At 41.7% G+C, this 21,626-nt stretch overlaps 1 long non-coding RNA gene across 1 annotated transcript; it reads left to right on the forward strand.

The window, feature by feature from the left end:
• The first annotated feature begins 484 nt into the window (after positions 1-484).
• Positions 485-11,266, forward strand: LOC119876147. The gene is made up of 4 exons (XR_005357272.1): positions 485-5,273; positions 7,375-7,530; positions 8,758-8,796; positions 9,403-11,266. It is a non-coding gene; the product is annotated as an uncharacterized LOC119876147 (long non-coding RNA).
• Positions 11,267-21,626: the final 10,360 nt, after the last annotated feature.

Genomic DNA, 21,626 nt, shown 5'->3' on the forward strand with positions numbered 1-21,626 from the left:
GGCTCGGCGACTGCCCCCGGGCTGCACCCCGCGCTGTCGGGCTCGGGCTCGCGCTCGGGCTCGGGCTCGCGCTCCCGCCGGGGACTGCGCGCCCCCCGCGCCCCCCGCGCCCCCGGGAGCTGCCCTCGGGTCCCCGCTGCCGCCTCCCGCTCCGCGCCGGGGAGGAGCCGGCGCCCGGGGACTTGGCCCCGTCGAGAGTTCCCCCGCGCGGGTGTCCGGGGCGCGGGCTTTGCGACCAACCCGAGCGCCCCGAGCCGGGAGCTCAGCCTCCGCAGATCTGTTGCTTTAAGCGGCGCGGCGGGGAGTAGCTGGACACTCCTTATTCTGGTTTTACATTAAAAAGAGGGAGGCCGAGAAGATGTTGTAGGTTACTTCCTAGCCGTGTCCGATGCTTCGGGGCTGTGAATGGTGTTCATTTCCGAAGTGGGCGACTCCAGATACTTTGCAAAGGTAAGGTGGGCTTTGCCAATCCCTCGGACTACCTTCCCTGCACCCGAAGGTCAGGGTCCCAATTTTGGAAATTTTTTTTTTTTTTTTTTACTTTTTCTCTCTTCAGCTCTGATCTCCTGGTAACACTCTCCGTGCAAACTCTGATATATTTAGTGGGAAAGAAATAGTTTCAAAAAAGGATCTTAAAAGCGTCAGCTTCTGGAAAAGCAGAAAAATCATATAGTCAGCCCCCTCATGTTTCCTCTGGTGATGAAACCTCTTCCATGCAAGAAACAGATTTTTTTTTTTCCCCTCCCCACCTTTGAAAACACATAATTGGGCCATGCAGAGGCACAGGTGACTTGTAGAATCAGTCCATTAAAGTGAGATTGAGGAAATATTCGGGCGGGCATCTATCTCATTTAAGTGTTAAGGTGAGGGGGGCCGGAATGAGGAGGAATGTCTTCTTGCAGTAATTTACCTCCAAAGGTAACACTGAGCATGGGGCTTAGTTGTTTAAAAGTTAGGAATCGAATCTGTGTAAAAGCGTAGGCCTGATGGATTATGACAGCTGACGAGTCACCAGTCACCGGATATTTAAGAAATCAGTTAAAATAAATGACGTGGGAATTTTTCAAATAAATAAGTTATTATTTTTTTTTAAATTAGGTAAAAGTTTATCTACTCTTGGATACTGTCCCAGGACATTTGGGGATGTGGCTTCTTTCTAGAGGCTTATCAAAGTGATAGAAAGATAGTGTCCTCAAGGTATTTATTTATAGGCCACACTGGTTTTTATGAAAAATCAAGCAATTTTTTTCTAGTGTAGTGGCATCTGAATGACTCACTCGTTTGTCTTTAGCAGGAATGCAGATTAGAAATGTGTTCTTTATTTCTCTAACCTATTTCACTTAGCAAAAAAAAAGCGTTCTTTAAAAGTTTTAATGCCAGAGTCACACACGTTTTTTGGGGGAGCAAAAAAGCAAAGGGTTGACAGCCCAAAACGTGAAGAAGTTGCCACAGTTTTAAGCAGGACTGTGTTCAGACCAAGAGCGTTTGAGGACTGCAGGTGCCCATTGGATTCTAAATGGTGAGAGGTTGTCAGTGGCGGAAAACACAACCTCTTGGATATGGCAATGAGATAGCGCTTTGTGGGAGTTTGTGTTGCTATTTATTTAAACAATCTTTGTCAGATTGATGATCTGAAATCTTGGAGGGAAACAAAACCATCTCAGTCTGAAAGTGAGACAGGACGAAGAAGAGAAAGAAATGTGGGTTTTTGTATCTTTTCTTGTCCACCTTATCCTTCATTCACCCTGTTCTGATATGCGTACTGTTGGCCTCTTTGTCTTAATAACTGCGTACTGGAGAATGAGGAATCAGAAATTTCACAAAAGCCTAGCTTCGTTATTAACGTTCAATAGTTGTTAAATGAGGAAATAAGCTGACAACGACAAAGCTGCTAGCCTGTCTGTCATGCTTCTTTACCTGACTAGGCTACTCCTAAATTCATCTGTTCAAGGGTCTTTTTTGAACGTATGTGGAAAAATGAGTTAAATTTTGAAGACACTTTAGCTTCCTCTTGGTTAGTGAGTTTTCTGAAACTTGTAGAATTGAAATTATGGCATTATCATTATACTCCAAACTCTATTGTTTTAATAGTCAACATATTGTTTTTGATTCCCTCCTGTTCTGCTCTGCGCTAAATTTTGGAAAGATTCTGACCAAAACAGTTGGTGACACCGAAGATAGACTCAAGAGAGAAAGCAAGGGAATTGTGCTTCTGGACACGAGTCCTGTATAGTTGCTCCAACTAGTGTTTAAGACTACTCACATTTTTTTTTCCCTCACATGATAAGAATATTCAGATTGGACTGTTCTCTTTGGTTTATTAGTAGTGGAACCTGTTCTAGGTAAGTTAAACAAAGATTAGAAGGTTAAAGTAGATGAAATTATTATTTTTTTCACAAACGCATTTACTTTCCAAATCCTACTCTTGATCTGAAGATTAAGATCAAGAGTCTCAGATAGATGATTGAGCTTTGACTGCTATAGGAAAGTATTTGCCTGTTTCAGACAAGATTCCAGCTCCACATTTCCAAGCCCTTCTGGTTTTTCAGGAACAGGCAGAGGAATAGGTGTAGGGGAGTTCAAAAATGGACAAGAGGTTCAAGTGAAACGGTGATTAGGTTTTCCCAGAGGATGCATGATCCTAGAAAAAACTTACTCTGACGAGGGCTTAGGTTTGGGATTCATAAGATTTAGAAAAAGGATGTGCTTTGCCTGAATCTAGATTTTGTGTGCTGAACATTTGAGTTACTAGGAAGACGTGACTGCAGTTTTGAAAGTGGTTGTCAGAATGGTTCCGAGTTAGAGATTATTGGCATGTCTCAACCACTGGTCTGATGAAGAGATATAGTTTTCCTCTTGGGAGCTGTTTCTGTGTCTTATGATGCTGTCAATTTTCTGGTTTCGTGTTGTAAGAGACGTGTGAGTCAAACAACCACCTGCTTGGAGTAATTGCCTCAAAGAACAACTGGAAAAAGACTTTCAAGAGGGGCAAGGCAGGAATGACTTGGATTATGAGGTAGGAGGCCTTAGATTCTCCAGGAGAGAACTGTGGTGGGAATGACAATGGGTGATTGTTCAGTTGCCACCTCGAGTTGTTGGAACCACCTCAGGCTGGAGGGATTTAGGGGGAAATGGCGCCTTGCCACTTGTTGTGTGTGGTCTGAACCATCTTGTCAGGAAAACTCTCCCAAGGTGGACTGCACTTGATTTCTGGTGGTTTCTACTTATCTCAGAGTTGCTTCCCTTTCGTTTCTATTGGCATCTGTATGGGGGAGAGGAGACTGAGGGCCAAGATCATCTCCCCTTACAGTTGATGTGTCCCTTCTTCTTAGAACCTTTTCTATTTTGTCCTGAAAAAGGGGCGAGGGAGGAATTTTCTAGGAAAAGTAGAAAGGGGGAGAGTGTCTGGAGGAGTACACGGTCAAGAAACAGGTGAGTTCCCAACACTGTTGGTAACATGGAATTCACCAGAAAGCTCCCATGGAGATTTATTAATGCCCTCTAACCGTGGCAGGTGAACTGGCAACCATAGGAATTTGAGGCTCACCTCTGCCCCCCTTTTGTAATTGAAATGTTCCCAGCACACTGCAATAGATGGCTAATTTGAATGGGCTCAAGATATCCCTTGGTAGGACCATAAGTAAACTGATTACAAAAGAAACTCGCATCCATCTTACTGCGTTCCACTCTGTCTTTTCTCTACTTTCTGCTGTGGTTTAAGGACACCCAGAAGAAAAAAAAAATCACAGCTCAGTTTATATAGCATATGAGCATAAAACGAGCATTCTGTTTTGTTGTGAATATTCAGTTGTTGTCATCATAGGAATTTCATTTGTGCAAAAATGATTTGTAGGTACATTTAGAAGTACGTGGTTTATGTGTTTGTGAAATACAGAGCATACGTAAACTGATACTCTGCCAGAAATGATTGATTGTAGTTTATGGTTGCTCTTTTGATAAACCCTATCATGTCTTAAGAGTGGAGTCATTTTAGAAATCAAAAGTACTATCTCTGCTTTTTCGAAGGCCATTTAAGAGAGATGACATCAGGAGAAAACAAAGTGCTGGGGTAACCCTGAAAACCCTTTGTGATTTTTGGGAAAATGTCAATGTTTTAGTCTCAGCAGATTCCTGGTAGTGCAAAATATCTTATTTATAAGTTACAGCCATTCACGTTCATCACAAAATCTCCAGCCTCCTCAAATCATGATATTTGTCTTTGGGGGTGCTGTACTTTTGTGATTCTTAGGAACATGGTGGCCCAGTGCCAAGACCATGGTAAATGCCAGGTGTGTACATGTTGAATGAAAGGGGAGTTGCTCATAGTTTTAGCCTCTGGATTGTGCTTTGCTTTGGCTAATAGTCAATTTTACTCATATTCCTCAATCCCCTGGGGAGAAAGACAATTTGATCCCAGAAACTATGGGTAATCCACACGTGGGTGAGCAAGAGTTAACTATATGTGCCAATGGGCAGTGGGTGGGGGTACAATGAATGTGGGGCATTGTGCACTGAAACAGGAACAGGATGCCCCTACCTGACCAAGGAAATGCCAACCTGTAAAAATTATAATAAAAATATTTACCTTTCAGAGCGCTGAGACCTGGCTCAATCATTTTTGTAAAGCATTTTACATCGTGCCAAAAGAAAAAAAGAGTATTTAATAAAATGAAGAAGATTTTTTTTTTTCAGGTGCTAATTCTCATAGATCAATTTGACACCCATTCTGAAAATGGTTATTTGGGCCTTTCCAGCTCAGGTCAAATATTCATCTTCTAAAAGTGGGAATCTATGTCCAGGATGATGATAGCACTGTGACTTTTGAAAAGACAGCTTAACTAATATTTCTTTCTGTTTGTTGTCATTTATTTTTAAAAATAATAACACAGTCCTCAGTACACCAAGCTCTTGCCAAGATTAGGCCCATCTTCTCAGTGGACTTCCCAAGACAAAGTTGCCTTTGTGTAACTGTAACTGGGAGGATTTGGTGGCACAGGAAACTCAATGGGGCACTGAAACTTATTATTAACAGAAAATTCAATGACCTGATGTGTGTGTGTGTGTGTGTGTGTGTGTGTGTGTGTGTGTGTGTGTTTACTCTGCCAGCTGCTATCTATGATCTATTTCTCCATGCAGATGATCTCACTATATTAGACTTTCCCAGGGAAGAATATAATGGTTTTCCTTGGAGTTCAGTTAGAGGATAGAAGACCAAAACTGCAGCATGCTGATGCAGAGGAGAGCTCACTTCTGTGGATTAGTTTGTTCATAAGGTAATCAGCAAAATTTGGTCATAGGTGAAAAGAAAGAAAAGATGGTTAGCCAGAGTGAAAATGACAGTTTGGGGAAAACAGATGACGATTGCGCTAAATTCAAACTCCTTGGCAGAGTGGCTAAGGTATGGACTGCCTTGATTCACATCCTGCTTTTGCCACTTATGAGCCAGGGGACGTTAGGTGGTTACCTAAAAAATAAAACAAAAAAAGAAGAAAATCAACCCCCCTGTGACTCAGTTTCCCCAACTGTAAAATGTCCACTTTACAGGGCTGTTATAGGATTAAACAGATTACTGTATGAGCAGAGTTTGAATGCCACAGGGCGAGTAGTCAATATAACCTGGTACATAGTCAACGTGATATGCATACGTATCATGTTTTGATGTATTTCTGTGTTTGAATTCTTATCTCACCACCCTACTTCATGTAAGAGTTTTTTCACACGAGCTCTTTTGCTGGTTGGAAGCCAGGATTCTCTTCCTAACCTCGCTGTTTGGCTTTGAACAAGTGGCCATTGCCATTGTACACAGGCACTATTTTGCTAAGTTACTTTTGGTTTTTGTATTTGGTTGTATGGAGAAAATTTTATCTAGAATCACCAAGGGACATTTTTTTCCCCCTCTTTCTCTAGGGAAACAAAAGATGTTGATTAGAGACAAAAGGAATAATACTGTTATATCTTTTGGTGAGAGACCACTGGGTGTTATGCTGAAAACTGAGTATAGATTCTCAGAAATAGTGGGGTGCCTGGCTGGCTCAGTCAGTAGAGCATGTGACTCTTGATCTTGGGGTTGTAGGTGTAAGCCCCACATTGAGTGTACAGATTACTTCAAAAAATAAAATTAAAAAAAATTCTCAGGGCTAATGTAAATAGAAATATTCTGTGTAAAAAAAACCTAAATATAGCAAACCTAAATAGTTCCTATTGTGACTTTTGTTGGTTAGTATTAACTAGTCATGATCATGCTATATAATATGGGACTTTCTTAGAACTGCCACAGTGCCTTATCTGTGTACTTCTCATGGCATTTTATATCACTTCTTACTTTTGTAGATTCACTGTTTTCCCTGTCAAACCCAAATTAAGTTCCTTGGAGATAGGATTTGTGTCTAAATAATATTTGTATCTGTCAATGTCTCTAGTTTATAGTTGAGTGCCCAATAAATAAGAATTTCTTTGCCCGGATGCATTGCAATGTAAAATAATGGCATATTTGCATTCCATGGGTATGTAGTACATACTTTTTTTTTTTTTTTTTTCTTTTAAAGTAAGCTCTAGCTTCAGTGTGAGGCTTGACCTTAGGACCCTGAGATCAAGAGTTCCATGCTCTATGGGCTGAGCCAGCCGGGCGCCTTGTATTTGCAGGACTTCTTTCTTTTTCCACAAGCATTTTACCAAAAGTTGTTAGAGGAAATATGTTAGAGCTGTAGTGAACTCAGACAGGACTGAGCCAGAACAGAAGCCCTATCCACTGCCCAGCCTCTGAAAGCTTGGCAGGGTGGGGGAGGCCAGGGGTAGGGAAGGGCTGAATTTTTACAGTGCTTGGGTGCCCACTGCATTGTTTAAAAGTTTATACTTCTTTTCTCTGCTTTTTAACATCCTTCAAAAAGCTCAGACTTGTTGCTAGGTAACTATGAGAAAAGGAAGAAAGGCATTTTCTCAAAATTAGGAGAAATTTATTAGATAATTATTAGGGAAAAGTACATCTTCCCCAAATTAGGGGAAATGAACAGAGAGCTCCAGGAGAGGAAATAATGTTAGGTGAACCCACAGATCCGTGAGCCACAATGGTGTGGTTTTGTCAGTGGCCTGGTACTGTACTCTTGGCTGAGGAAAAGTGGTGAGGAAGGAGGACAGATGATCAAGAAGCATTGAGAGAGTTGCCTGTAGTGAAAAATCCTATTTGCTTAGCAAAGGGAATCCAGGAAGAGGCTAGCAGTTAGCTCTTCGCACTCAGTGCAAACAATAGTTTGGCTCAGGCACCTCCTTTGCTCTTTGCCCTTCATTGTGTGTTCCAGGATCCACCTCAAGTTCTATGTAGATTTGCCAGTGAGTAAACACAAACTACCAGCTCAGATGTGTGTCCTGTCTTTGCAGTTGCTCCATCTGCAGAGACGCACTCCTGGCCCTGAGACCAAGCCTGGGAAGGCAGGGATCATGGAATATTCTCTCAGCAATCTTCCCAGAGGGGAACCTAGAAGGAGTCGCTCCCCGGTAGTGACTGTAGGAGGCACACAGACCCTGACATCAATGGTAACACCCATGTTCTCACACATCCTAGTAATTTGTCACGGGTCTTCCCTTTCTCTACTGACTAGAACTAGTCGGTGAACTAATCATTGGAACTGCAGAATCTGCTTTCTGTTCTCCTTGCTTTCACTTCTGCCCTTACCCCTACACTGTTCTCGATATAGTGCCTAAAAGGTTTATTTTTTAAAAAATTTTACTTATGCATTTGAGAGAGAGAGAGGGCGAGAGAGCACGAGTGCAGAAGGAAGGGCAGAGGGAGAGAGAATCTCAGGTAGATTTCGAGCTGAGCTGAGTGCGGATCCCTTGTGGGCTCGATCTCACAACCCTGAGATCATGACCTAAGCCAAAATCAAGAGTCCGACACTTAACTGACTGAGCCACCCAGGTACCCCTAGAAGGAAAATTTTTTTTTGAAGATGTTATTTATTAAGAGAGAGGGAGAGAGAGAGAGAGAACATGCGAGAGCAAGGGGGAGAGGGAGAAGCTCAGCAGGGAGCCCCATGTTGGGCTGGATCACAGAACCCCAAGATTGACCTGAGTCAAAGGCAGATGCTTAACTGACTGAGCCGCCCAGGCACCCCCAGAAGGACTATTTAAAAACAGAAGGCAGATCATGTCAGTCCCTCGCTGAGATACCCCCTCTGCATCTCAGTGACAGCCAGTGAGGCACTATATTTCTAGTCCCATTACCTCTTATTACTCAGTCCTTTACTCACTCTGCTTTAGCCACAGTTTCATGCCTCAGGGCCTTTGCACTAGCTGCTCCCTCCCTCTGAGCCATTTCCCCCAAATATCTGCATGGCTCACTTTTTCACTTCTTTCAAGTCTTTGTTCTTCCTTCCTTTAACTAAAACAGCACTTTCTCCTTCCTGTTGGCACTATCTCCCTACCCTGCTTTATTTTTTTATTTGGTACTTCTTAACATGCTATATGATGATAGAATGATTGTCTCTTCCCAGTAGAGTGTCTGCTTCATTTATTGATGTATCCCAAGTACCTTAGAGTGGAGTCTACCACAAAGTAGCTACTCAGTAAATATTTGTTGAGTGAATGAATGAATGAATGAATGAAGAAAACACACAGGCTTTGGGACAGCACAAATATGACTGAGTGTTCTACTCAAAATACAGCCATGAACACATCTTTCTGAATAAGCCTGATTTTTCTCCCAGACCTCCCCTATGAAGCTGCCATGTTTTTCTCTGGTTTCATTATTTTCTGTGCCACCAGGAGCCCTTGATGGAGGCTGATGACTAAGTAAAGAGCAAGGTAGGGCTGAGTGTGGGGATGGCGCAATCATTTCAGCTCTGCTCTGTTTCCAAATCAAAGCCTCATATTTGGCAATCTTTTTGTGATTTCCATCTAATTCTTACAGCCCTGTTTTGAACCAGTCTTGTGAATTGCATGCCCTACAGATAATTACTTGTCTAACTCATGTTATTATATAGTTTATTACTTTTTCTATTGTCATTTAATTATAATTAATGATTGTTCTGGAAGTAACTGTTGAGTTGTTGTTTTTTTAACTATCTCTTTTAACCTTTGAGATTCTGCCAAAAATACCTATTGCTGTTACAGGACTCCATCTAGATTTTTCTTGATTGTAGATAGAGCTCATTTAGGTATTTTGCCTTGACATGGCATGCAATGAGAGTGGTACTGTCGTTGTCTGTATCTTTAATATTTCCCCAGCACCTTTGCACAAAACCTTGCTCTTGCCTTCTACTGAGTGGCATAACAACTCTCTGATCTGTTGTATTTGTTTGCTGGCCCTGGCCTCCTTGTCTCCTTTGCATGGTTAACTTGGTTTGGCAAAATTGCACTTCTTGGTCCTCGGTGGCAAGCTCTCTGTGTGTGTCCACCTGCCTTTTTTAGAGCTCCCCCATGGCACTGGAAAGAGCTTCTCCAAAGGCTGGTAGAACTGTGGCTATTAGGCTTGGAAACACTAGGACTGCTCTCAAGGTGAGCATCTACTCCGTCCAGCAAGGTTCTTTGCATTAAAAAGGCAATAGTATATACGTTCTGCTGAAGGTACGGTGAAGATCCTGGATTTACTTTGGACCTTTGTTGATCATGGCTTGTGGCCCAGTGAAAATTATTTGGATTTTTTTTTCACCTCCAAGTTGGTTTGGAAGCTATCATTGCAATTAAGAGTCCCTGGAAAATTTGTTGGGAAATTAAAAAAACTAAATATACATAATAAACAGCTAATAATTCTAGTATTTCCTGCAAATCATCTTCTTACTATATGTACTGAATGGGACATTAAAAATGAACAGCACAGGGGCACCTGGTGGCTCAGTGGTTGAGCGTCTCTGCCTTTGGCTCAGTCATGATCCTGGGATCAAGTCCCGCATCAGGCTTCCTCCCTCTGCCTATGCCTCTCTCTCTGTGTCTATCATGAATTAAAAAAGAAAAAAAAAAAAAAGAGAATAACACACAAATGTTAAATTAGACTTATCTTTAACAATGTACTATGTAGACAGAGCTGGTGTCATTATTTATAAGTTAGAAAAAATTATCAAAATACAGACCTAGTAAATAGGTACACTTGAAAACAAAAGGTAAATATGAACTAAAATGATTTAATAAACTAGACAGTGAAAGACCTATTTTTCTTATGTAGACAGAGACTCAGCTGTTATTTGTCGAGTAGCTGCGATGTGCCAGACACTAGGTACCAGGTATGCAGGGGAGAATAAAAGTTCTTTGCCCTCAAGGGGCTTTCTTAGGGGTGTAGCTGGGATTCAGTACTCTGAAGGAACTACCAAGTACTAAATCGATGATCGTAGGTGGGACTCTCCTACCTGGGTGGTCTAAGAAGTCTCCTCCAGGAAGCTGGATGCTGAAGGCATCTGATGGATGGGAAGATCCTCACTGGATAGAATAGCATTTATGAAGATCCTAAGCCTGGGAAAGCTTGGCATGTTGGGGGTCATAAAGAAGGCTGATATGCTGCAGTGCTAGAGTGAAGGGCAGAGGGGGATGAGGTAGGGTTTGGGGGTTACTGAGACCTAGAGTATTTAGGCTTGTCAAGACCATGGGAAAGAGTCTGCAATTTGTTCCTCCTGAGCCCAGTGGAAAGCCATGAGAGGTGGTTTGCTAGTTAAAAGATAAGTGACTGCTGGGTGAAGCCTGGATTGGAGGGAGGTTGTCCTAGCAGATGTGGCAAGAAAGACTGGCAGTGAACATGGAGAGAAGCATATGATTCTTCTGTGCCTCCTCCTGCCTTTTTCTATAGTGTCTGTTCAGCAGTGGCAGGAGTTTCACCAACTGGTGGAAATAGCAAGATTTGGTGATGGCCTGGACATAGGAGTGAGGGAAGGAATGAGGATTCTAGCTTAAGTTACTGGGTGCAGTGGGGAGACTGAAGGAGAGCAGATTTGAGGGGAGCAAAGGGAATCAAGAGCTCTAGTTTGGGCATGTTTACTGAGTTGCCTGTTAAACTTCACAGGGAGATGTTCAGTTTCCCTTTGTATCCAGTGCCATTAGCAAAACAGGAGGCACTTCTTCTAGGCAACTATTTTATATTTTAATATTTCTCTCTTTCTCACTATGGCCAGATTTACAAATACAGGTTAAGTGTGTGACCTTTATTTATATATCCCAAATGACAAAAGAATATTCTAACACTGAGTATCTACTGTATGGAAAACTGATGGTGGGGGTGGTGGGTTAACATTAAAAAATCTTGGGGCTCCTGGCTGGCTCAGTGGGTAGAGCAGGCAACTCTTGATCTTGGGGTTGTGAGGTCGAGCCCTGTGTTGGGTGTAGAGATTACTTAAAAATAAAATAGTAAAAAAATTAAAAAAAAATCTTAAGTAGGGGCTGCCTGGGTGGCTTAGTGGTTGAGTGTCTACCTTCAGCTCAGGGTGTGATCCTGGGATCTGGGATCAAGTTCCACATTGGGCTTTCTGCAAGGAGCCTAGTTCTTCCTCTGCCTGTGTCTCTGCCTCTGTCTCTCTCATGAATAAATTATTTATTTATTCATGAGAGAAACAGAGAGAGAGGCAGAGACACAGGCAGAGGGAGAAGCAGGCTCCATGCAGGAGCCTGACGTGGGACTCGATCCCAGGTCTCCAGGATCACACCCTGGGCTGAAGGCAGGCATTAAACCAATGAGCCACCCAGGGATCCCCAATAAATAAATCTTAAAAAAAAAAAAAATCTAAAGTATGATTTTAGCCATTGAAAATCTTTTCTAATTCAAATTAATCCTATATGTATTTAATATTTCAATATTAAATGCTTGACATTTGTATTATATAGTTAATATCTTATATATTGATGTATGATAAATATATATGCCAAGATAATTAAATGTATATTTAATATAAAAAACATGTTTGATTCACATTATGTTCCAATCAGTATTGAAGAACATTTAATATTGGAAACTAAGTATAAATCATGCATGAACAAAGATTCATCCCATATTACAAAAGAAAAATATGGGATGAAACTGGATTTCCTTGTGAGTTATAACCACTTACAGGCATGCAGATTCGAGCTGTACATGTTGGTGCTTAAAAATGGATCCATTTGGAATACACAAATATATTTCTTGTCTCTTCCTTACCTAATGTTACAAAGAGTCCTCTGCACTTCTGCATGTTATGTAAGTGGGAACTGGAGGCCAATGTAGACACACTTTCAACTACATTGTGCAAAGCTGATTTGTATCTCTAGCAAACCCATTTTTTGGACTTGTAGAGCAAGTCCTGGGGGTGTGATTGCAAATGAGGCATATGGCTTTGGGGGCTTAGGGGAATGGGAAGCATTATCTGTTTTATGTTTTAGTACCACCACCGCCAGCCCTTCTCCCCATCAGTGGTTTTCCTAAAAAAAAAAAAAAAAAAAAAACCCCACATATATTTTTAAATCTGTAGGAATAAAATACTATTAAAAAGCACTGGAAAACTTCAGCCCAGAAATGTAATGATTTAAAAAGTCATCAATTATTAGTGGTGGGTGAGTGGAAGTGGGAGAAGAAGTTACAGTGGATAATGTTTTGTAATCATGCCTATAGAAACCATCAACGGCTGCAGCCTTGCATTCTGGTGTGTCAACACCCTGGAGCCCATGAGGCATGATCAGATTTATTATTGCTTAATTGGGCCAAGTGGTGTGATTTGGGTTTATGCACAAGACGGGTCACTTTCCAAAAGGATATGTAGTGTCTGAAGGTTTCACATTTCTTTAAATTCTGTGTTTAATACGAAAGACTGGTGAGGAGCTGCTATGTTGTGGACCCTTGATAATCAGAGAAAGAAAGAAGTGAGGCTTGCCCTGGGTTACTGCTGAACAGCTATCTGTAAGAAAATATTTGGAGTTGAAAGTTGAAAGCAAAAAAATAACAGTGGCTAATAATGATGGCTGACATTGAATGAGCACCTACTGTATGCTGGGCATGAGCTTCTTCAACCAACAGAAGTACCCTTAAGAAGTAGGTTCTACTATGATCCTTATTTGGCAGGTGTGGAAATGAGGTGCTGCTAGGTCAAGCAACCTGCCCAGAGTAAAGAGTGGTCAGGATTCAGACTGTTGCAAAGCTGCCTACATAAGGTCAAGTTTGGGAAAATCTTGCACCAGGACCCAGGCTTCTTACCAACATCTGCTGCTGGTTTAGCAGATATGTGACCTTGGACATGGCACTTCACTTTTCTGGCTTTTGATTTCCCTGCCTTTAAAATTGAGTAGCAAGGGGGGAAGAGGGAAGCCTGGGTGGCTCAGCGGTTGAGCGTCTGCCTTTGGCTCAGGATGTGACCCTGGAGTTCTGGGATCGAGTCAGGCTCCCTGCATGGAGCCTGCTTCTCTCTCTGCCTGTGTCTCTCACAAATAAATAAATAAAATCTTAAAAAAAAAAAAGATTTGAGATGAGACATGTTTTACACAACTCCCAATTTTTCTAAGTCCTTTTACTTCCATGGTTCAAACCTGTAAAAGGGAAGGAATCTCAAAAGGGAAGATGGAGGTGGTAGGAGCAAGTGGCAGAAGGGAGTTGAGTTAGAAGGGTGATCACTCTGGCATTGAATCCTAGGAGGAAAACTGCTAGGTTACATGGCTTGTCCACATCTTGCAAAGGTCTTACAGACTTGATTCCTAGATCCCATTCGGGATAGAGAATATTGGTGACATATAGGGTGGTTCTAGACCAGTGCTTCTCGGCTGGGGAAGACTGTCCTCCAGGGTACTCATGGCAATGTCTGGAGACATGGGTTGCCACCATTGGTGGGGGGTGGGGTAGTACTGGCATCTATGCTGTTAAACAACCTGCAATGCATGGGACAGCCCCTCACAACAAAGAAATACTTGTCCCCCAATGTCAATTGGGGGGGACAGTGCTAAGGTTGGGAAATGCTGTCCTAGACCAGCCTTTGCTCGCAACTGCTACAGCCCCATACACCTTGAACAGATAGTGTTTCTTCCTTTAGTTTTTTTGTTTTTTGGTTTTTTTTGAGAGAGAGAGAGAGAGAGCGAGCGCACCCATGAGGAGGGGCAGAGGGAGAAGGAGAGAATCTTAAGCAGACTCCATGCTCTGTGGGGCTCGAGCTCACTGAAATGATCTGAGTGGAAATCAGGAGTTGGTTGCTTAACCAACTGAGCCATCCAGGTGCCCCTCTTTCTTCCTTTAGTTTTTAATACCCATCTCCTTTCTGAAGATTAAAGGCCAGAGAAGGGATTTGGAGGAGAAGGTTAGGACAAAGTTGAACTGAATTCTGTTCCTAGGATGCAGGTGTTTGCCAGGACCCCAATTAACAGTTTGGAAAAAAAAAAAAAAATCCGCAGTTAATGGTTTATTTTTCCTCCTTGCCATGGGTTTAGTGCTTAATGCGCACTCTCAGGCTCTGAGAATTTTTCCTTAGGTCCTACTCATGTCATGAAAATCATGAAAATACATAATTTTGGTAGGTTTTCTTTCTTTCTTCTTTCTTTCTTTCTTTCTTTCTTTCTTTCTTTCTTTCTTTCTTTCTTTCTTTCTTTTCTTCTTTCTTTTTTCTTCTTTCTTTCTTCTTTTTTTAGAGGTGTCTTGGCAATTCCTAACAGAGCTGGGCTTTGAGAAAGTTTGTTAGAATCTTTTCAGACCTAAAAGATGCCTTCAGTTGAAAGCTTTAGGTTAAATAGAATGAAGATGTCCTGTGTTTTATCAAGTCTGGATCTTAAATTCATTTAAAATGGAAAATCCTTATACAATGCTTTAAACTCCACGGAGAGAGAAGATCTCTATTAAAGAAATACATGCTGGTATATAGGCACACTGTCAACAGCCTTGCAAAGACAACAAACATTAAAAGATGGCTAGAAATGAATTCCATGTACTAGGCTGAGATTTTCCTTTGAAGAAACATTTTTATAGATATATAACGTCCTGTAGATCTAGGGAAGAAAGATAAACGTCCTGTAGATCTAGGGAAAATGTTTAGGTTTGCAGTTGTTCCTAGCTGAGGGAGGCTTAGTTCACCGAGTTACCATAAGAAATTAATTACAATTAGGGAACACCCTTCGTGTTATGCCAGGTCAGGTCATTTAGGGTAATTCCTGGAATTTTTAGTTACAGCTCTTTGAATGTCAGTTAGATACAAGACCCTAGATACCATTATCTCTATACACCCACACATTATTGGTCCACGATAAGTAAAAATCATTTGCATTCTGGAGAACTTCTGTCCATTTCCCTGCCTTCTATCTTTAGGAACAGTTGGTTCTACAATTTACTACCCTCTAAAAGCTAACTTCGAGGCTTCTAGATGTAGCTGATTTAAATTGTACCCTGGCCCTCTTGTTCCTTCATGCTTTTGACATTTGAGTTTTGTTTTTGTTTGTGTGTGTGTGTTTTGTAGGTAGGTAGGCTCCATGCTCCATGTGGGGCTTGAACTTATGGCCCTTAGCTCAAGAGTCAAATGTTCTACTGACTGTGGCAGCTAGGCGCCCCCTCTTGAGTTCCATTTTATCTCAGTCTTCACCTTTGTGTTTTGAAGAGGCATATGTCTTGTATGGAAAGCTAACACCCAATGCTTGATTATTTTAGTTCCTCATGATATTTTATATATACATATTATGTATATTATATATGCATATATACATATTATATATGTATATTGTATATACTCAGGTATATATATGTACATATAGAATTCCTGATATCTTTATGCTGAACAAATTAATGTAAGATGCTCTGTGGTTTTCCCCAAGTCTTGAGTAATGCTTTTAAGTTTGGTCGCAAAACTATTCTTGAAAATGCAATGTGTTTTGTTGGCCTTTTATTCACTGAGTGTGTGTAGGTTGAGCCATTCTTGAGCTTAAGCCATTTATTCACTGAGTGTGTGTAGGTTCTAGTCCAGGCATTGGAGGTGCAAAATGGGTAAGAAATACTCTGGGTTCTTAAGGAGCCCACAGATAAGGTAAGACATAGAAACCAACAAAAATAGTACTTTGTTTTTTTTTTTTTTTTTCCTAGAATATTCTAGAGTATCTATAGAATATTTCTAGGGGTATTTATTCATCCATTGATTTGCTAAAAACTATTTTGTGCCTACATTTATCTTCTAGAAATAAGAAAAGATCTGTTTTCAAAGAGCTTATGGTCTGGTATAGACAGACACATTACAAATGAAATATTCTAGATACTACTGGAATCCATAGCATCAGTTTAATCTGAAGAGGCATAGCAGGGGAAGAGGGAGATGTTTAGGGAGGTCCTCATAAAAATAAGACCTTTAATGTATTTCACATTTACATAGCATGTCTTAAGTGCCTGGTCCTATTCCAAAGCACTTTACAGAGATTAACTCATTTAATCTGCAAAAAAACCCCATTGTCAGATACATACAATTATTATCCCCATTTCACAGACCAGAACACTGAAGTGCACAGAGGCTAAGTAACTTGTCTCAAGTTAGGTAGCTTAGTAAATACTGACAGAGCCACTGACAGAGCTAGAGTTAGAAACCTGGCAATGTGGCTCCAGAATTAGAGGTGATTCTTTTTTTTTTTTTTTTTTTTTTTTTGAGAGAGAGAGAGAGAGAGCATGAGCTGGGAGAGAAGCAGATGGATTGAGAGAGAGAGAGAGAGAGAGAGAGAGAGAGAGAGGCAGACTCCCTGCTGAGCAGGGAACCCGATGTGGGGCTTGATCCCAGGATCCCCGGATCCTGGCGCTTAACTAACTGAGCCACCCAGGTGCGCCCCTAGAGGTGATTCTTGAATGAGTCTTGTAGGTAGCTGCCCTTTGAGGGGCAGTCCAGAGAGGTGAGATGAAGGAGTGGGAAGAAACTTCATCACAAGGACTTTGTCTCATAGGCAAAGCATGTACTTTATGCTATAGACATTTAAAAAACAAAACTAAACTAAAAAACGAAAAATAATCTGAATTCTTCTTAGATTTTGTGTACTTTTTCTTTAAGCTCTTTTATAATGTGTTTGTCTTTTTTCACAAAGTTGTCTACACCACCCTACAATTCTGTAAATGACGGTCCCTCCCTTTACGTGATCCTCACACCATCCCTGTGATGTTCAAAGTCTCCCTTTTACGGAGGTGGGCACTGAGGCTCCTCGAAGAAATTGCTGAGTTCACATGGAACCCACAGTTTAATCCAGGCGTTGTAAATTGAGGTTTTTCGTTGCTTTCTCTTTCACACCTGCCTCCCCAAGTGGATGTATAAAAAGAAAAGGATGGAAGTGTATCAAACGTCGCAGACAGCTCACATGTTTTGTGTCATCTTGCTTTTCCAAATCAGAGATGACAGCGGGATTAAGCAGGCTGACTCTAAGGAATGTACATATAAGACACTCGCCTTCATTCAGCGGTGCTTGTGGGATTTCTGCTACGCGTACTTACTTCCTAACATGTGCATGCCCAGAGTGTGGCTTCCAAGCCAGGGTCTTGGATTGTACCTGTTTTGCTAGCAATGGCTTTGGCAGGTCAGTGATTGTCAGAGCAGACATTGTTACTGCTCCAACAATCTCCAAATTCAGGATTTGCATGTTTGCTCAGCACAAACAAGCCTAGTTGACAGGAGAGAGAAAGAAATCCAAGTCTAAGCTTGTTTCAATCTCAGTGGCGAAAGAAAGGGCTTTTTAGGCTGTTTTGTACACAATCTTAATACAGAACAGGGTTGGGCCTCTGTGTAGGGGCATGAGATCTTTTGCTACTGGGTTGGAACTTCAGAGCCTGCACATGGGAGGAAATAAATTACTCCCTACACCTGCTCTTCCCTCAAGTGGTAACGTTCTGCTGATGATAACAAGCATTTACTGGAGCAGCTCCGAGGGACTGGTCATGCTGCTAACTTCTGGGGCGCTGTCGATCAACAGGACCCTCTTCCTTCAAGCTGCTCCAGCGGGGAGAGCTGACCTGCCGGATCACGAGGCGTGGGATCTGCACAGAGCGCCCAGAGGAAGGGGCAGAGGAGAGATGGGCTTTCAGCTGGATTTTGTTTGTTTCTTGGAGATAATTCACATACCATGAATCGCTCCATTTTGAAGTGTAAAATTCAGTGGTTTTTGGTCTATTCACAAAGTTGTGCAACCATTACCACTATCTAATTCCAGAACATTTTCATTACCCGAAAAAGAAACCCCATGTCTGTTAAGCAGCCACTCTCCATTTCCCTCTCCCCTACCCGCTGGTAACCGCTAACCCACTTTCTATCTCTGTGGATTTACCTATTCTGGACATTTCTTATAAACAGAATCATACAATATGTGGCCTTTATATCTGGCTTGTTTCACTTAGCATATATGTTTTCAAGGTTCATCCGTGTTGTTAGCACGTATCTGCTCTGCATTCCTGTTTATGGGCGAAAATAATTCGTTCTATGGATGTACCACATTTGTTCATCAGTTGATGGGCATTTGGTTTCAGCTGGAGTTTGAATAAATAGAAGGGTTTTTGCAGGGCATAGAAGGGATGGTGGATTTTAGGGTGGATAAGACTCTTCATTTTAATGAACACATGTACATAGCATAGTACCTGTTGAATGCCAGGCACATCGTAGGCCCTTTATAAATAGTAACTTTTTGAATTCTTTAAAAAAAAATATTTTGTTTATTTATTCATGAGAGACACAGGCAGAGGGAGAAGCAGGCTCCATGCAGGGAGCCTGATGTGGGACTCGATCCTGGGTCTCCAGGATCATGCCCTGAGCCAAAGGCGGTGCTAAACCGCTGAGCCACTGGGGCTGCCCCTAAATTTTTGTTACAACCTAGTGAGATGGCATATGAGGAACAAAGAATGTATCAGGATTAACCCAGATTGCTAGCCAGGAAGTGGAGGTCCAGATCTAGGCAGGCTGGCTCCAGAATGCATTGCTCAACCACCATCCAGCTCTGCTACGAAGGTGAGGTCATGGGGCAAGGCAAGCGGAGTCTGTAGAATTGTCTAGGTGGGGTTAAAGGGCAAAGGGGGTGCAGGAGAGAATGTTAGATGAGGCCAGAGGTGGGGTGTCCTCCACTCAGCACTCATTCTTGTGAGTCATCTATGTGTCATTCTCCAATGTCAAAACTGCTCCCTGTTCTCTCATCTTTCTTTCTTTTTAAAAATTTAATTAATTAATTAATTAACCTGAGGTGGAAGGTCGGGGTGGGGATGGCAGAGGAGGACAGAGAGAGCCAAGTGGACTGTGCTGAGTGAAGAGCTCTCATGTGGCGCTCAGTCTTAGGATCCTAGATCATGACCTGAGTCAAAACCAAGTCAGATGCTTAACCAGTTGAACCACCCAAGCACCTCTCCTCCTCCTTCTTTCTATATTAGTTTCCTAATACCAACCATTTCCTACTACCTTTCCCATTTTTCCCATACCCATATTTCACTTATATCATCATTTAATATTTTTTAAAACTCAGCTCCATTTTGTTTTGCTTAAATACATTTATTATTTTTTAAAAAAGATTTTATTTATTTGAGAGAGAGACCCAGAGAGTACAGGTGGAGGTGGTGGGGGGCGGGGAGGGGGGGAGGCAGGAAGAGGGAAAGGGAGAAGCAGGTTCCCCACCAAGCAGGGAGCAGGGAGCCTGACATGGGGCTTTATCCTAGGACTCCTGGATTATTACCTGAGCCAAAGGCAGATGCTTAATGGACTGAGCCACTCAGGCACTCCTAAATACATTTATTTAAAGTGGAACTTTACTTCACTACCGTAAAAGAAAACCCAGTACTTTTCTAATAGGTATTTAAGTAGACCAAGCCATTAAAATGAAATGCCTGGGGGATCCCTGGGTGGCTGAGCAGTTTGGCTCCTCCCTTCGGCCCAGGGCTTGATCCTGGAGTCCTGGGATTGAGTCCCGCATCAGGCTCCATTCATGAAGCCTGCTTCTCCTTCTGCCTGTGTCTCTGCCTCTCTCTCTGTGTCTTTCATGAATGAATGAATAAAATCTTTAAAAAGAAAAAAAAAGAAATGCCTGTACTCATTAGCACCTAAAGCAACTTGTACACTGGCACGTGTGTCATATTTATTGAGATATCGGGGTTTGCTGGATAAGGTTCAAACACTGTACTGGACCTTCAAGACTCCATTTCAGTCTGCACTCTAGCTCTATATCTAGTAGTGATACCCCATGTGGCTGTCATGTCAAACATGCTTGCCTCCTGCCTGGAGTCATCATACCTTTTCATCATAATATGTTGGGGCACTTGAGTGGCTCAGTTGGTTAAATGACTCTTAATTTTGGCTCAGGTCATGTTCTCAGGATCATGAGATGGGTCTCTGATCCCTGCATCATCCTCCATACTCAGTGGGGAGCCTGCTTGAGATTCTTTCCCTCTCCCTCTTCCTCTGCCCACCCCCCACCCCACACAAATGCTCGCTCTCTCAAATAAATAAATTAATCTTAAAAATATATATGTTGTTCCTTTGTCCTCATCTTCGCTGTTTCCTTCCTTCCTTCCTCCCTCCCTCCCTCCCTCCCTCCCTCCCTCCTCCCTCCCTCCCTCCCTCCCTCCCTCCCTCCCTCCTCCCTTCCTCCCTTCCTTCTTTCTTAGGACTAGCTCACATAATTTTTCCTCTTTAAATATTTTCAGATTCTCTGGATTCCTCCAGAATTTGGCTTTGAGATGTCTTGTCATGTATTGCTGTTACTTATTTAGTGTGTCCCTATCAGATTGTAAGGTGATACAATCTGATACAAGGAATGTCCTCGAGATTAGGACATTATTTGTTGAATGAATAAATGATTGGTTAAGGCCAAAGAGTAGAGACCTTGAATGTGATAGTATTAAAACTACAGCATTCCTAAATCATAGAAGGTTTTGAAACAACCAACATGGTCCATACTTTTTTGTTTGTTTTTTTTTGTTGTTAAACAAAGCTAAGTAGGGTTGGCTGTGTGCAGAAGTCAAATGAAGGAGTGAGGTCCTGGAAGCAGGGAGAGAAATATAAAATAAGCACTGATTAAAATGCCTGGTGCCAAAAAGGGGATCCATTAAATCTGAAAATATACCTACGTTATGGACCAGTGATTCTACTCACAGGTATATTCCCAATAGAAATCTGTATGTATGTTTACCAAAAGATAAGTTTAACAATGTCCTTTGCATCATTAAAAATATTTCCAAACTGGATGCAACCCAGATATCCATCAATAGTAGAATGAGTTAAAAAAACATGGTCTCTTCATTCAATGGGATACCATATATAATGAGGATGAACAGCATTATTGCATGTAAAAAAAAAAAAAAAGGCTTAAAACTCACAATAGCAAAAGAAGTCAGACCTTGAAAAATGTAAGATCCAAAAAAAAAAAAAAAAAAAAAGTAAGATCCCCTTTTGCATAAAGCTCAAAAACAGACAAATCTATGGTGTTGGAAGTTAGGATAGCAGATCAGCCTTGGGTGGATGGTGGCTAGGAGGGAACCCGAGGGGGACTTTTGGTGTGTTGGGGATACATATATGTTCAGTTTGTGAAAATTCAGTTAAGAAGTAGTCTCTTAACCTATACATTTCCTTCATATGTGTTGTACTTCAATGAAAAGTCTGTCTTTTAAGAAATGGAAAGAAAAGTAATTAGCAAAAAAATTTAAGTTAAAAAGGCTTCTTCCAAAAAGAAATAAACAGCAGTTATGAAAAATAAGCAGAGAAACTAGTGACAAATCTAAGATCCTGAGC

This window comes from Canis lupus, chromosome 3 (assembly GCF_011100685.1).
Source record: "Canis lupus familiaris isolate Mischka breed German Shepherd chromosome 3, alternate assembly UU_Cfam_GSD_1.0, whole genome shotgun sequence".
NCBI classification, from domain to species: domain Eukaryota; kingdom Metazoa; phylum Chordata; class Mammalia; order Carnivora; family Canidae; genus Canis; species Canis lupus.